A 15,115-nucleotide genomic window follows, 5' to 3' on the forward strand; every position below is an offset into this window, starting at 1 on the left:
CCTTTGTTCCCTGCCTGTCCTAGTGTTTGTTTTGCCTGTGAAGTGGATCAGTGGATATTAAACATATATTTCTTTTCTCTCTCCAGCTGAGGAAGCCAGTACCTGAGAACCTTAAGATGCCACTTAACTCCCTGAAACAGCAGCAGCAGTCCCACTTCAACTGTCTGCACCACAGCAGGTGTGTGCAGGAGGCTGTCAACTTCTAGTCTGAGTGTGGAGCACAGACCTTGTCTTGGAGACGACCGCTGAGCCACTTGCTCACCATGCACCCACCACGGAGAAAAGCACAAGTGTCCTGCAGCTTTCTTTACTTGGTGTTTTTCTGTTACTTAGCTTTACTTTAGTGTGTGTGTCCAGGAGACCTGGTAAATAATGAAGAGCTGAATCAGGAATCCAGTCCTCCTATACCAGAGGATTCATTCAGGAATTCACTGATCTCTCTTCTCTTACCCGAAATGATGTTTACAGAGCTTCTCTTCTGGGTGTTTCTGAGTTCTTAGTCACATTCTGAACTGCATGTAATGCAGAACACTTCTATCCAGTGGTGGTTCTAGACGAGAGGTCCAGCAAAATTGTGAAATTGTAACTGAAAACTGTCTCAATTGAATTTGAAGTTTCTTATGTCTGCAAAGCACCATAAGCTAATAACCAATTGGCTCCTCTAACATAACCTTGAAATGGTCTAGAACTGCTACTGCTACATCCTTGTATGGCTCCATCCCACACATTTGCTTTGTTAATGTTGAATCTGCTGCAGGACGTTTTATCTATCTTCAGAGAGAGATTGGACACTACATCTGAAGTGGTCAGTCCCTTACTGTAAATTAACCAGACATACAGAAGTTTATTCATAGTTTCACCATGGTCAAAAGAATTAAAGTAGTGATGACACTTATTAAGTGGGCAAACCAGGAAAACCAGGACGCAAGTGTTTCAGGGTGCTCCTGTGGCTCTCTCTTTTTAATTGGGCCACACTCCGATACTACGAACAGCCAAACAGTCTCTGCTCTCTGTTAACTGATACTGCTCAACATTCTCTGCTCTCCATAAATCCATTCAGAACCAACTCTGTATCCTTACCTTCTCAGAGTAAACTGCTGCCTGCTCATCCGGCCCAACCTGTTAGAAAACTGACCTCTGGGGTCCCCTCTGCCTGCTTCAGCCTAGCTGCCACCCACCAGTCCGACCACTAGACTCCTCCACCACTTGTGCAAGACCAGCTGCACACCCTCCTACCACTGCTACCTGCCCATGTTAAAATTTACATGGACTCTTAACTACCTGCCACTACTAATATTACTACTATTACCATTACTCTCATTAATCTGACCATCGTTGCTATGATTATCCTACGTTATAATGAACCATGATTATAATAAACATATAAGATTTTGTTGCACACCTGAGCAGTACACCAGTCTCTGTGGTTCGGTTTATTAATAATTTATAAACATATAAAAGTCTTATGTTGTTGATTTCTTGCCTTTTTACTGATTACAGATTCTGTAACGCTGCTTTGTGACCAGTGAGATTTCAGGCAAACCTGAAGACACTTATGTGTCAATATGTGGACTTTCCAACCAGGGGTAAAAATACACTTGACCGGCTCTACACAAACATCAAGCAGGCATTCAGGGCAACACCTCACCCCCACCTTGGTTATTCAAACCATCTCTCTGTGATGCCGCATACAAGCCCTGCTAACCAGAAGCAAGCCCTGTGTAAAGCAGGTAAGAACTTTAGGCACTTCAGGAATTAAGTCTGGGGACAAAGATGCTTTAAGATCTGCCAGAAACAACTTAGATCAGAGCATGAGAGCAGTGCTTATGTCAGAAAATCCAGAGTCACTTCACGGACTCAAAAGAACCCAGGCACATGTGGCAGGGCATCCAATCCATCATAGACTACAAATCACTCCCACCATTCAGCAATCACAATGCTGACTTCCTCAATGCACTCAACACGTACTTCAGGCAGTTTGAGGGAAAGAACTATACTACAAATCAAAGGCCCCCCTCAGTCTGGGCAATGAAATACTCAACGGCCCTATACAGGGTCAATCTGTGAAAAGCTGCAGGTCCTGACAATATACCAGGATGTGCTGATGAGCTGACACACATCCTCACTGACATCTATAACACTCCCCTGAGCCAAGCCATCGTTCCACCATGCTTTAAAACCACCACCATCACACCACTACCGTCCCATAGCACTTCCTCGCATCATGATGAAGTGCTTTGAAAGGTTGGTCAATAAACACATTACAACTGGACTCCCTGCAGCACTTGACCCACATTTTTGCATACCGCCAAACGTTCCACGGATGATGCCATATCAGAAGCGCTTCACCTGAGCCTGGCCCATCTGGACAACAAGAACAGGTACGTGCGGATCCTCTTCTTTGACTTCAGCTCTGCCTTTAATTCAGTCATCCCTCAGCACTTAGTCAGGAAACGAACCACTAGGCATGTGACTGTGCAACTGGTTATAGGACGTCCTCACAGACAGACCCCAAACAGAACGAGTCGGACCAAACACCTCTGAAACCGTCATCATGAACACTGGTGTTCCCCAGGGGTGTGTCCTGAGTCCTCTGCTGTTCATCCTTCCTGAGACGGATGAGGAGAGCAAACCTCCCACCTCTAATCCTCACAACTTTCTACAGAGGCATTAATGAGAGCATCCTGTCCAGCAGCCTCCTAGTCTGATATGGTTGCTGCACCACGTCAGACCAGAAAGCTCTAGGCTTCATTCCACAAGCCATCAGATTACTAAACACCCACTAACACAACACACAACATGATGACCTCAGGACTGTTGATCAAAAACATACATGACAAACAAGTGCAATAATATCTGTAAACAAATAAAATAATAACTGTAAACAAGTGCAATAATCTTGTGCAATATTATATTTTTATTATATTGATCAATGTATTATATGCTATTTATTTATTCTATTCTATTCAATGTATGCTTTTATGTCTGTCAGTGCTGTCTGATGGGTCAACTTGTCTAGTGTAATCTGGAGAAACGCAGTCTCGTTTAGCTATGCACTCCTGCTGTATAGTCTAAATGACAACAAAGTTCACTCTGACTTTGACAGCAATAATCCTCCAAAATCAACCAATGGCTTGCCAGCGGGCCAAAAATCAAGCACTGTGAATATTTGTATATCTGGAGCATTACAGGTACAATATAGGCAGCAAAGGTACCCTATTAAAGCCTAGAATCTCTTTTCAGTGTTTTGCCATTTTATCTTTATCTATGTTTTGGTTATTTAGAGTAAGTTTTCTTTATTATTCCCGGAATATAAAGGCGAGTTTCGTAGGTTGTTGGGTTGCATTAATAAATGTACGTAGTCTATGTATGTATGATGTATGCATGTATGTGTAGTTTATTTGTATATAAAATGAACATTGTGCTGCTATAAATTTAAATCTTACTAGCATGTGTAAATAACAAAACATTAGAACAGCAAACCTTTTCGACACCTGGAGGCAGAAAAGAGAATCACAGCCTTGAAATACAGGAGCTCTCCTTGCTAACAGCAGGCCTGCCGGTAATTTCAGGACATTTATTAGAGGGAAATCAGTTTAAACAAGCTCACACAGAAAAGATTAAATAATGTAAGGATCCTAATAGAATTATTATAAAACAGACCCTGGGAAAAGTAATGAAAGGAAGGTTATATATATGGTCACTGAAATAACCGGTTCTCTGTGCTTTTAGTGTTAATAGTGTTAAACTGTTTAAGTCATTAATCATCACCCCAGTATAAAACATAAAATAAATGTAAATATCAAAAACACGTGTAATCTGATGTTGTTTATCTACTGATTCACCACAGTTCTCAACTGCAGAAGTGTCGTCACAAAGTGTTAAAAACTCTGGACTCTGAACGGATCCTTGCAGATAATCTGACATTATCTTTTCATGTCTCTAAAACACTTCATTCTGTTCAAACACAGTAAGCTAGAAGTCTACTACATTCTGCTGGACTTCAGAAGCACCTGAATGATTAAAAGAGGTGGTTAACATATCAAGTAGGTTATTTTTTACACTTTTGTAAATCGTAGTCATCTTAATGAAGACCTGGAATGTTTTCAAATACAGAACTTGCTGCAAAACCTCCTTCAATCACCAAACACACTTTACAGTATGTCAGGTTTTCAGCGGGTCAGTAAATATTACTTAATTAAAAAATTTACCAATATGTTTTTTAGTTAAAATACTAAGTAATGAGAATTAATATTTCATTTATGCTAGTAAATTGTAAATAAATAGTTTAAAGTGTATGTTTTACTTAATATATTCCCTTCATTCTACAAGTGTTTTGTAGCTTTAGACTTTTTTTTTTTTTTTTACTTAAATCCTGTTTACTGTGTCTTGCGCATGAGCAAATGAACGGATGAGGAGTTGAACTGAACAGCAAGGGAGACAGAGTTTGGTCCAAACTTGGCATAGCTCAAAGTTACACTTTTATTAGTTGTTATTCAAGTGTTTTAGTAACAAAATAGCAACGAATACAGTATTAGTGTTGTCATCTTAATTTACCTTCACTTTTTTGGCATCAAGTTAATGTGTACTTAGGCTAAAAGGCGGTAGGTTACACCTCCAACTTTGTGGCGATCAATGGCAGCTAAAGCTGAACGTTAGTCCAACTTGTCAGGCGACGTTTTACATTAGACTGCCTTTGCTAATGCTTTTAGCTACCTATTAAGTTGTCCGGGTGGTATATTTTTAGGAGACATACAGTGCTAACCGAATGTATTTTAGTTATGTTAGTATTTAGTATTTTGTGAGCCATTTGTCAAGAAATAATTTTGAATCTATCATCTTTTATTCAAAAGTTATAATCAATTTAGCAGAATGTGTCATTTAGCAATTTACAATGTTTGTGTAGCTCCTTTTTTAACTCACTTTTTACCAATGTCATGTCAGCACACACTATAAACCAATAAAAGTGTACTTTTGTGGACATTAAAGACTACATACACAAACCATTATAGCCAGGAGAATCAGTTCTTTAAAATTAAATAAAAATCAATGTTTTTAAAATGTAATAAAATAAATGTTCATAAAACACCTTCAAAATCAACCTAAAAAAAGAATCTCTCAATTTTTATTTAATTCATAAATACTTACATTTAACACATTTCTGTACAATATAAATATATAGAGTATATGAAATATTTGCCATTTTATGAGCAAATCATATATTAAATATATCAAATGTTTTAGTCAATTTAGCCAAAGGTGTTATTTAGCAATTTAGAATGTTTGTGTAGCTCCTTTTTACCTCACTTTTTAACAATGTCAGCATACCTTTTTTTAGTTATTACTTAATTATCAACATCCATATTTTGGACAAAAGACAGCAGATAAAATGTGTTTGAAATAAGCACTCCAACAACAGTGCATATTAAAAATAAATGATTAAAAATATTAGAATTATATACACTTCTCATTCTATAAATAATTTCAAAACAACACATTAACATAGACACAGTATCATTACATCAAATCATTCAAGCTGTATAATTTCTTGCAAATAACTACAATATAGTTCAGCATTATTAAAGAACAATGAACAAAGCATCACTTCATAAAACAAACTCTCAACAAATCCAATTCAACAATACAAGAAAAAGCAATTATTTGTTCAGGATAATCACTGAACAATTCAGTAAACAGTTTTGAGGCAACAGGATATCAAATCCCTAATTCACCTTAAAAATTCACTACAAAATATTTAACAGACAATTCACAGTGGATAATTACCTCAAATTACGTCCTTCCAATGAACAATGCACACTGAAATTTGACCTGTGAAGAAAACGAAAAACAAAGAACATATACCCAAACACAGGGGTTGAGGAAGCATGAGAAGAGCTGACAGTAAACGACAGAAGCTCTATGTAGGTCTAACTGTGAAACTCATCTCCTTCACTAGAATGCCAGGACTGAAGACAGTTTCGACTGCCAACTAAACAAAATCTTTTACCTTGGCACTCAGGAGCTGAGCATGCAATCTGTTTTATTCTCTTTTTTGATTTTTTTGTAGCAAAGCCAGCAATTTCTTGATAATTGCTCCATCTGAGGAATGTGATGTAAAACGATGAGGAAGTGGTTGGAGCTACTGAAGGCTGAAATGGCAAAACTGCATCGACGGCAATGTCTGCAAACTTCCTCCATTGGAATGATGCCAGTCCTGAAACAAAATGAAACTATTAACAAAGACTATGTCCACAAAATGGAAGAAAAGTGTTTTCCACCACTTTTGAGTTTTCTGAAGCAGACTGTATGTGTTTAACATTTGATCAGATCTGCCAACACCTCCCATGTGTGGGTTTGCTGTTATTTCTTCACATGTTTCACTCTTCTGAGCTGTTTTAGGTTAGTATGGATGATGTAATTCTGTGGATATGTGCTAAATTTGTGTTCTTGGTCAACGTCCTGGTGTTTATTGAACTACTGCTCAGAGCATGGCTCTGAAGAAGCACCAGACACCAGGATCATCATCTTCGACCTCCTGCCCACTTACTGATGAGTGAGGGAGCCGTTTCCTCAGCTGCTCTTGCTCCACTGCTGGCTGCAGGACAGGTCCGTCTGTGCTGACTGTAGAGAACTGGGAGAGCTTTCGGCTGCGTGCGGTCTTCTACTGCAGAGATGAGCTTCACCTGAGCCTCCTGAGGTCCATCGTTCTCTATGGGCCCTTTCCAGTCACACTGTCAGGTTAGTGAACTGCGTAGTTGGCAGGTAAGTGATTTATATGACTTGACGCCATTTATTCTATCACGTTTCTGCTTGTACTAAAAAGTAGTATGTCAGTGTCACTCATAGTATTTCAGGCAAATCCTGCAGTATTGAGACTGTCATGATTTGTAATTGTAACGTCAGAAAATCTGCTTTATAAATCTTATTAGAATATATGATCTCTAGCCCCTAAAGCAGTCATTGTCAATCAAGTTATTTTAAATAGAATTATAAATTATTTGAACATGTAGATGAGGAGCGTTATCTACAATATTTTACCACCATTCAGTAAATATATTGATAGACAGATGGATCCTCCACCTACTGCTGCTTTAATACTTGTAAAGGTTTGATATGAAAGGAGTTTGTGGACACAAAACTACGTAGCTGCAAATAACTAAAAACAATGAGCTTGAAGATTAAATTCAGTTCTAAGTTCAAAAGATTCAAACCTTTTATCAATAAACAGATCCTTTAGGGCATTTCCTAAAGTGTGAATGTCAGTGCACTTCTATAGTGTATTTGTGGTGTATGAAAAGTGTAACTCTGTACAGCAAGGTTTCTTTTTGTCAGACGCAGTTCTGAAGCCTTCCACCGGCGTTACGTTTACTGCAGGATTAAAGTGTTTTTCTACATTCCTAAGACTGACTGATCAAGTTGATTCTTTAAGCGCAGAGAAGCAAATCCGACTACCACAGTTCTGGAGGTTCCACTGAGATCCCAATATTCCTCTGGGTCCAGAGTTTTCAGAGACAGGATCAGAAACCGACAGAGGCGGCCGCCGACATCCCAATGAGTGATTCTGAGTCAATTCAGGCGCTCTACTGACTCAGAGACTCTGTACCCGAGGTGACTGTAAGCTAATTAATTACACCGCTTGCCTTACGAATAAACAGGAGGAGGCAGGACGCCATGTTCTTAGACCTTCGGGTTACTTTAACCTGGATCCCTTTTGATATTTTAATTTTCAAATTTGTTTTAGGCCGTTGACTTTTTGCATCCGGACTCAAAAGATGAAGATGTTCAAAGCATTGTCTTAAGATCATTTGAGTCTCATAGTTGTCTGAACTGTAAGTTTCTTGGGATCCAGATTTGTTTTATGTTGGGAGATTTGAAGGTTTTGTCTTGGAATATTTTGATTGATTTTCATTGTTTTCAGGGATCCACATTAAAGAGATATAGGAGGCACTTTTCATTAAACTAGTTTTGACAGGTCGTCTCGACCAATCAGATCATGCCACGTCATCAAGCCACGCCCCCTGCATGTCCCTCCCTCGACCAATCAAAAGCGTGAATTTTCACCGGAAGTCCCGCCTTCTGGATATCCCTCCTTCCGGAAGTCCCGCCTATTGTGTTGCCGTCCAATGGGATAGCTGGGCACTTTTCATCAAACTTTTTTGACAGGTCTGTTATCCATTCTCACATACCAATGCCTAGCCGGGGTCAAAAGGTCTGAACGAACCTAGACCCTGATTCATTATCTGAACTTATCTGACTCATGAGTAACTCATCTGTTACTCAAACACCCCACCCCACCCCACCCCTGTGCCCATGTGTATGTGTGTGTGTGTGTGTAAACAAAGGAAGCCTAGCCGGGGTCAAAAGGTCTGAACGAACCTAGACCCTGATTCATTATCTGAACTTATCTGACTCATGAGTAACTCATCTGTTACTCAAACACCCCACCCCACCCCACACCTGTGCCCATGTGTATGTGTTTGTGTGTGTGTGTGTGTGTGTGTGTGTGTGTGTAAACAAGGGAAGCCTAGCCGGGGTCAAAAGGTCCGAATGAACCTAGACCCTGATTCAGTAAAATATAGATACCCCTTCGGACATCTGTTACCCTTTGCCACACCCATCCTGTGCCACGTAAGAGAGACGGAGAGAGAGTTGATCAGAGATCTATAGACTTTTATTTACGAGTCAATTACGTATTACACGCAATGATTCGGTAACATCATTTAAAAAAGGCGCCCAATCAGGTGACCAAGATACATACGATCGAGCAAATCAGAGTATGCAACGTCATAAGTCTCTACCCATTCATTCAACAGGCCCTGTAGGCCGAAGGATTTAAAGGGTCAGTGTTTGTGCGGCGGTTAGGGTTAGAAGATAGCCGTAATAATCATGGCTTCTGTCACAGTTCTGACCCAAAAGAATACGGCCGATCTTAACAAAAACAAAAATGTGCTTGAAAGACACATTTGCATGGCTTTGGCTAACGGCTATTATTTCGGGTTCTATTTTGATCAAGAAAATGACAGAGTTGTGTTGTACAGCGGGCCGACATCAAGTTTTGCGGATGCCTCTGAACTTTTTTCCTTGCAACGCAATGAATGGCATACTTTCAAAAGACATTTTGGTTGTATGTATACTTATATTAAATTTAGATATTCGGATTGCAAAGTGATATTGTGGATCCTTTTTGTCACAGGTCATCAATAGCATTTTGTCATCATTATCACCTGCTACATCTTGTTGCCTGTGGATATTGTACATTCATTATTCAAATATTGCACAGGGCTTACCTGGAGTGGAGTCCCTCTTTTCCAGAGAAGTAACACATAACAGCACTTCCAGCTATAATCAGAGATGACCCTCCCCAGCCTATGAACACTGCTGCACCTATTTCAAATCTGAAGAATGAACAAAATCTTCAGCCCTCACCACTCCATGTGCAGTGCTTTTAAGAACGGAGAGGAGATGAGGTAATGATGTTAAGCAAAAATGTCATGATACAAAACAAAAAAGTTGAGAGAGAAACGTGTAGGAAGGAAAGGAGATTTGGGCAAATTCTCTCCCTCCCAAACCTTAATTACTTCATAACTTTATAACTACCAATAAAAACAACCTGTTATTTTACTGTGTTTTGGTGAGCAAACATACATTTTGGTTTTTATGCATTCCTAAATGACAAATGTAAAAGGATACAAGCTAGACAAAGCATTGAATGGAGGATCCAGTGTTTACAAAGTTTGATGTTTTGGCAACAGTTTCTACTTTTTGGTTCTTAAAACATTGTATTGACATCATAGTTAAAATGCCAAAGCACTTTGTGAAGTTAAATTAATAACAACTGCTTCTGAGCTCTTCTAAAATGTTGAATTGTGGATGTAGCTGTAGTATGCCTATGACTAACACTTGAAAAGTTACATGCTGCCTGGAAAAAAGTAACCGATCTAGAAGATGTGTCATTGGAACTCAATAAGATGTTTTTACATTAAAATTCAATTTTATCAAGTTAATATCAGCATAAAAATTTATACAATTATAGACTTTACTATTCTAAGAATAAACTATTGGAAATATGGAGTAGCGTGTAAATGTATGGGCACCCCTAGTCAAAATATTGTTGTTTACTGTGAATTGTTCACAGTAACAACTGATCTTCAAAAAGCATAATTTACAGATAAAAGTCTTTTCAACATTTTAAGGAATGTTATTGTACAATTTTTGTTTTGTACAAATATAAAGTGAAAAAAAAAATAGCACCATGAAAAACGTTTTACCATTTTTTACAAAGGAATCTTTGGAGGTGTTACTAAGTATAGACCGTGCAAGGTGTCCAAACTTTTGTATCAGGCCCTTTTATCTTTAATTTCTATCAAGCTTATACCGGCATAAAAAATTTATACAATTATAAACTTTACCTTTCAGAAATGTCATTTTACTATTCTGGGAATAAACTCTTGGAAATATGGAGTAGCATGTAAATGTATGGGCACCCCCTGGTCAAAATATTGTTGTTTACTGTGAATTGTTCACAGTAACAACTGATCTTCAAAAAGCATAATTTACAGATAAAAGTCTTTTCAACATTTTAAGGAATGTTATTGTACAATTTTATATGTATAGACCATGCAAGGTGTCCAAACTTTTGTATCAGGCCCTTTTACCTTTTAGAAATGGTACAATTAAAACTAATCTAAAATTAAAACTAATCTAAAGCTTAAATAAAGAAATTACAATTTGTTTAACTTTCATCACTGTGCACAGACATTAATCAGGTGAACTCAAACATGTACATGCCACTGTATAGGAAATAATAATAATAATAAGCGTATAAACTTATAGTTAATAGTTCACCCGCAGACAAACTACATGCTTAAAACATCAACATTTACCTCAAACCTTCAGTTCTTATGCAATTCTGAATAGACCTGCTTATGTGTTTTCTAAACAAGTAGATCAAATAAAAAAAAATAAAATAAAAAAAAAAAAAAAAAAAAAAATACAGAAAAACTAAAAAGAAAATTCTTTGCTTATTGACTGCATTAGATTTTTGGTCAAACAATCACAATCAGGCCCAGATTAGATTTAATAGATTATTTAACAACTATCAATAACTGATGAGCAGTTTCAGTTTCAAGGGTGTTTATTAATGATAAGCCTGCTAAAGCGTTAGTGTGGGTGTTTTAAACGTATATATATAAAATGAGGGGAAATCAATGTAAATGCAATTATGTTTTAATGGCATTAGTATATGTCTTGAACATCACTTTTCAATCGGCTTTACATTTATTTCAAGAAAAGTAAAAAATTAAATTTCTGTGTGAAAGCATGTTCACCACATCTAAAAATAGCTTACTTCTGTGGCTTGTAGTTTGGATCCACATATTGCACCTGTGTACAGTATCAAACCACTGAACCCTGTGGCACAAAAAGCATTGCATCATTTCTGGAATTATTTTACTATGAATTGAACAAGAATGAAGTTTGAAGGCATCATACCTAACGCCATATAGGTCAGGGAAGCTGCAAAAGTTACCCTGGCATTGGCAAGTTCAGAACCTCCAATCTTAGTATATTTCATTCCAATTAAAGCAAGCACAGCTCCCCAGAATCCCAGGATTACAGAGACAATAGCCGGGGCACGGCACACATGCAAGAAAACTTAAGAGACGGTGGTCAACTAGTTGCTGAACTTCACTGCACTGTCTAATTCAATCTAAAAACATCTGACATTGGTGGTCAAACTGTATACTGTTTTTTACCTAGCAGTGCTATCATGGATGGGTAATATTTGCAGTCCATCCACAGATTGGAAAAATATTTGACAGTGGTAACAACGGCTTCTCCCACCAGTACTCAGTGGGCAGAGTAGAACAGTTCAGTAACCAGCCACAAAGACAACAAATGAAGCAACCAATCTCCATATACATTATTTCTGTGTGATTCATTTTTTCAAGTCTTGTAATAAAAATAAAACAGCAGATATAGGTAATAGTTTATGTAATATAAAAAAAAAATTTTTTTTTAAGATTTAAAAAAGACACAAATAGCCAAATCTGAACTCCTCATTCACAGTTTTACACAGTAAGCAGTTGGTTTTGCACCATAAGCAGCTTCTTATTGTTGGAGGGGGGGCTCTAAGTTACTATACCTGAGCTCATAATTCTAATGGGGGCAGTTTCTCTAATTACCATTTACTATGTGAAAAGACATTACTCCTATAGCACAGCCTGTCATAAGGGCTGAAGCTGTGACCAAAAACAGCCTAAAGATTCTGTATCTTGTCCTTTCTCAAAGCCTCAGCTCTTTAAAATAAACTAGCAAATACTGATGATCCTTATTTACATAGTAGTGCATAAAATACAAAACAGTAAAATACCTGCTGCTTATATTGTAGTTGTTTCTCAGCTCTCATCAGACTGAAAGCAGTACATGAAATGTGCCATGATTCCTTTGTTAAAGCCATACATTTACAAATTTGAATGTTTTGTGTATTACACAAAACTGAAACTCATTTCTAGCAAATTGTCTAAATATGGCATGATTTTCGCAAACAGTCATGACAGCTGGCATGTAATGTGAATGCTAGCTAGTCAGTAAAATTCTGGTGAAAAAAAAAAAAAAAAAAGATCCAAGCCAATAATATTCTCCGGGGCCTTTTTTCTTACCCCCAAGTGTCTAACTTTACATTTTCAATATATAGAAGGAAGATCCTTTTTTATAGTTCACCTTTTGGGCTAAACCATGTATATTAATGGTAGCATGTTCCTGGATATTGTTTTTATAATAATGAGATGGAATAATGAAAAAACAAACTACTTAATACTTTTAATACACAGTCATTGCCTGTATAATACATGCTGTATAATACATGCCATAACACATGAAGGTGTACATTAGGTCTGGCTCTCTATGATTAACATAAATTTCAATCTTTCTGAGTAATTTTGTTCATTCTATATTAGTTATTGTCCACCATAAAGAATGTTAATAACTATTTGAACAAACAGAATCTAAAGACTCTCAGCACTTAGGTTTGATCCGTCAACATCATTTTAAAATAGAATATGTCACAGAATGAGCATAATGTATAGAACGGTCATTCTCTTGGGCTTAAATAATTTTTTTTTTTAAATGCAGGATGTTGTATAAATTTGTAGAGTGACATTTAAAATGTAGGTGTTGGTGATCATCCAACATCCTGAATTAGCAACGCTTCTGTAACTGGATGCAGTCAAAGTCTAGCAACAGTTACAGTTACTCTACCTGTTTTTAATACTTTTTCAGAATACATTTTAGAAAAAAACAATGAATAAGCAGGTGTCTGAATACTTTGTCCATATAGTGTATCTTGTATTTGTATTGGGTGTGGTTTGAATATATTGGTGCTATTGAATATTATGTTATGTGAATATTTTTTACTTTACTTATGAATCAAATAAATGGTGAGTAATTATTGATGTGATGACATTGAATGCCACACCTGTTAATATTCTAAATGTCCATACAGTGTTTGTGTGTGTGTGTGTGTGTGTGTGTGTACATTCCTGCAATAATCAATATGATTATGTCCTTGCATGCATATGTATATTAGATGCCAACATGGTGAGTTTAAGCACCTGGGCCTTTGTGTGTTTCTTTGTATGTGTACACTCTTAAATAGAAACTAATTTGATGACTTTGAATGGCAAACATGTTGATATTCTTTTAGTAAGTATATGGTGAGTATGCATCCTATTGTAAGATCACCTACTCTGCCTGTGTGTGTACTCCTGATCTTGCATGTGTGTCTGGGGGTTGGTGTAAAATTTAGTTAAACATACTATTAGAACTATTTTAGAACTATAGAAATGACAAACATGCTATAATCTTTGGTTGTTAGATATTTTTCTATAATGTGTCAGCTTGACAGTGTTTACTCTAACTGTGAAATTGGTTATCAGATTGTGATCAGATGTGTGTGCATTACTGGACTTTTGCATGTAAGTCATCAGTGAAATAGTGTGTCATCTATTTCTATCTGAGAAATATATGTACTGGAAATGCCATATATACAGTTGTGTTTAAAATTATTTAACCCCTTGCAGTAAAGTGTTTTAGCAAGTTTGACAAGACATTTAATTTTTATCTTGTTCACAATCAGATCAAATAAGGACCTGTATGATATAGCAATTACAACAATATTTTTTCTAACATTCCAACAAATTTCCTCATTGACAAAACTATTCAACCCCTTTGTCACATACATCATTAGTACTTTGTAAAACTTCCTTTGGCAGTAATACTGTTCTTTAGTTGGGAACATAGCTTGACAACTATCTTGCAGCGATCTACAGGTATCTTAGCCCATATGTCCTGTGGCAAAGGCCTCCAGTTCATTGACATTCATGGCCAATCCAGAATCTTCCAGCTCTTCTTCTGCATCCAAGCTATTGTAGAATAGGAGGTACACTTGTTTATCGTTGTCCTGTTGAAAGGTCCAACATCTCCCAGGCTTCAGCTTTGTTACTGACGGTGTGACATTTCCAGTACATATATTTCTCAGATAGAAATAGATGACACACTATTTCACTGATGACTTACATGCAAAAGTCCAGTAATGCACACACATCTGATCACAATCTGATAACCAATTTCACAGTTAGAGTAAACACTGTCAAGCTGACACATTATAGAAAAATATCTAACAACCAAAGATTACAGCATGTTTGTCATTTCTATAGTTCTAAAATAGTTCTAATAGTCAAGTCAAGTCAAGTCAAATTTATTTGTATAGCGCTTTTTACAACTGTTGTCGTCACAAAGCAGCTTTACATAATTAGTACTTAATAAAGAACAGAGACAGAGAAGAAAGAAGGAATAACATGAAGCGTCAAAGACCCCCGTGAGCAAGCCAACGGCGACAGTGGCAAGGAAAAACTCCCTCAGAGCTGGAGGAAGAAACCTTGGGAGGAACCAAGGCTCACAAGGGGGACCCATCCTCCTCTGGCCAGACTGTTTTAGACATTAATGATAAAAATTACCAAAGCAGATACAACATAAAGTTAATAGTGTTGATATTAATAGTGTCAGACAGGCACGAGTCCATCTAGGTTTCAGCACGGCCACCAAACAGGCAGCAGCA

The 15,115-nt window shown here is 37.3% G+C and overlaps 1 pseudogene; it reads right to left on the reverse strand.

Annotated features, from left to right (window-relative positions):
* Window positions 1–9,036: 9,036 nt before the first annotated feature.
* On the reverse strand, window positions 9,037–11,939 carry LOC140556900 (claudin-10-like; annotated as a pseudogene).
* Between the last annotated feature and the right edge of the window lie 3,176 nt (window positions 11,940–15,115).

The sequence above is a fragment of the Salminus brasiliensis genome, chromosome 6 (assembly GCF_030463535.1).
Source record: "Salminus brasiliensis chromosome 6, fSalBra1.hap2, whole genome shotgun sequence".
Classification (NCBI taxonomy): Eukaryota; Metazoa; Chordata; class Actinopteri; order Characiformes; family Bryconidae; genus Salminus; species Salminus brasiliensis.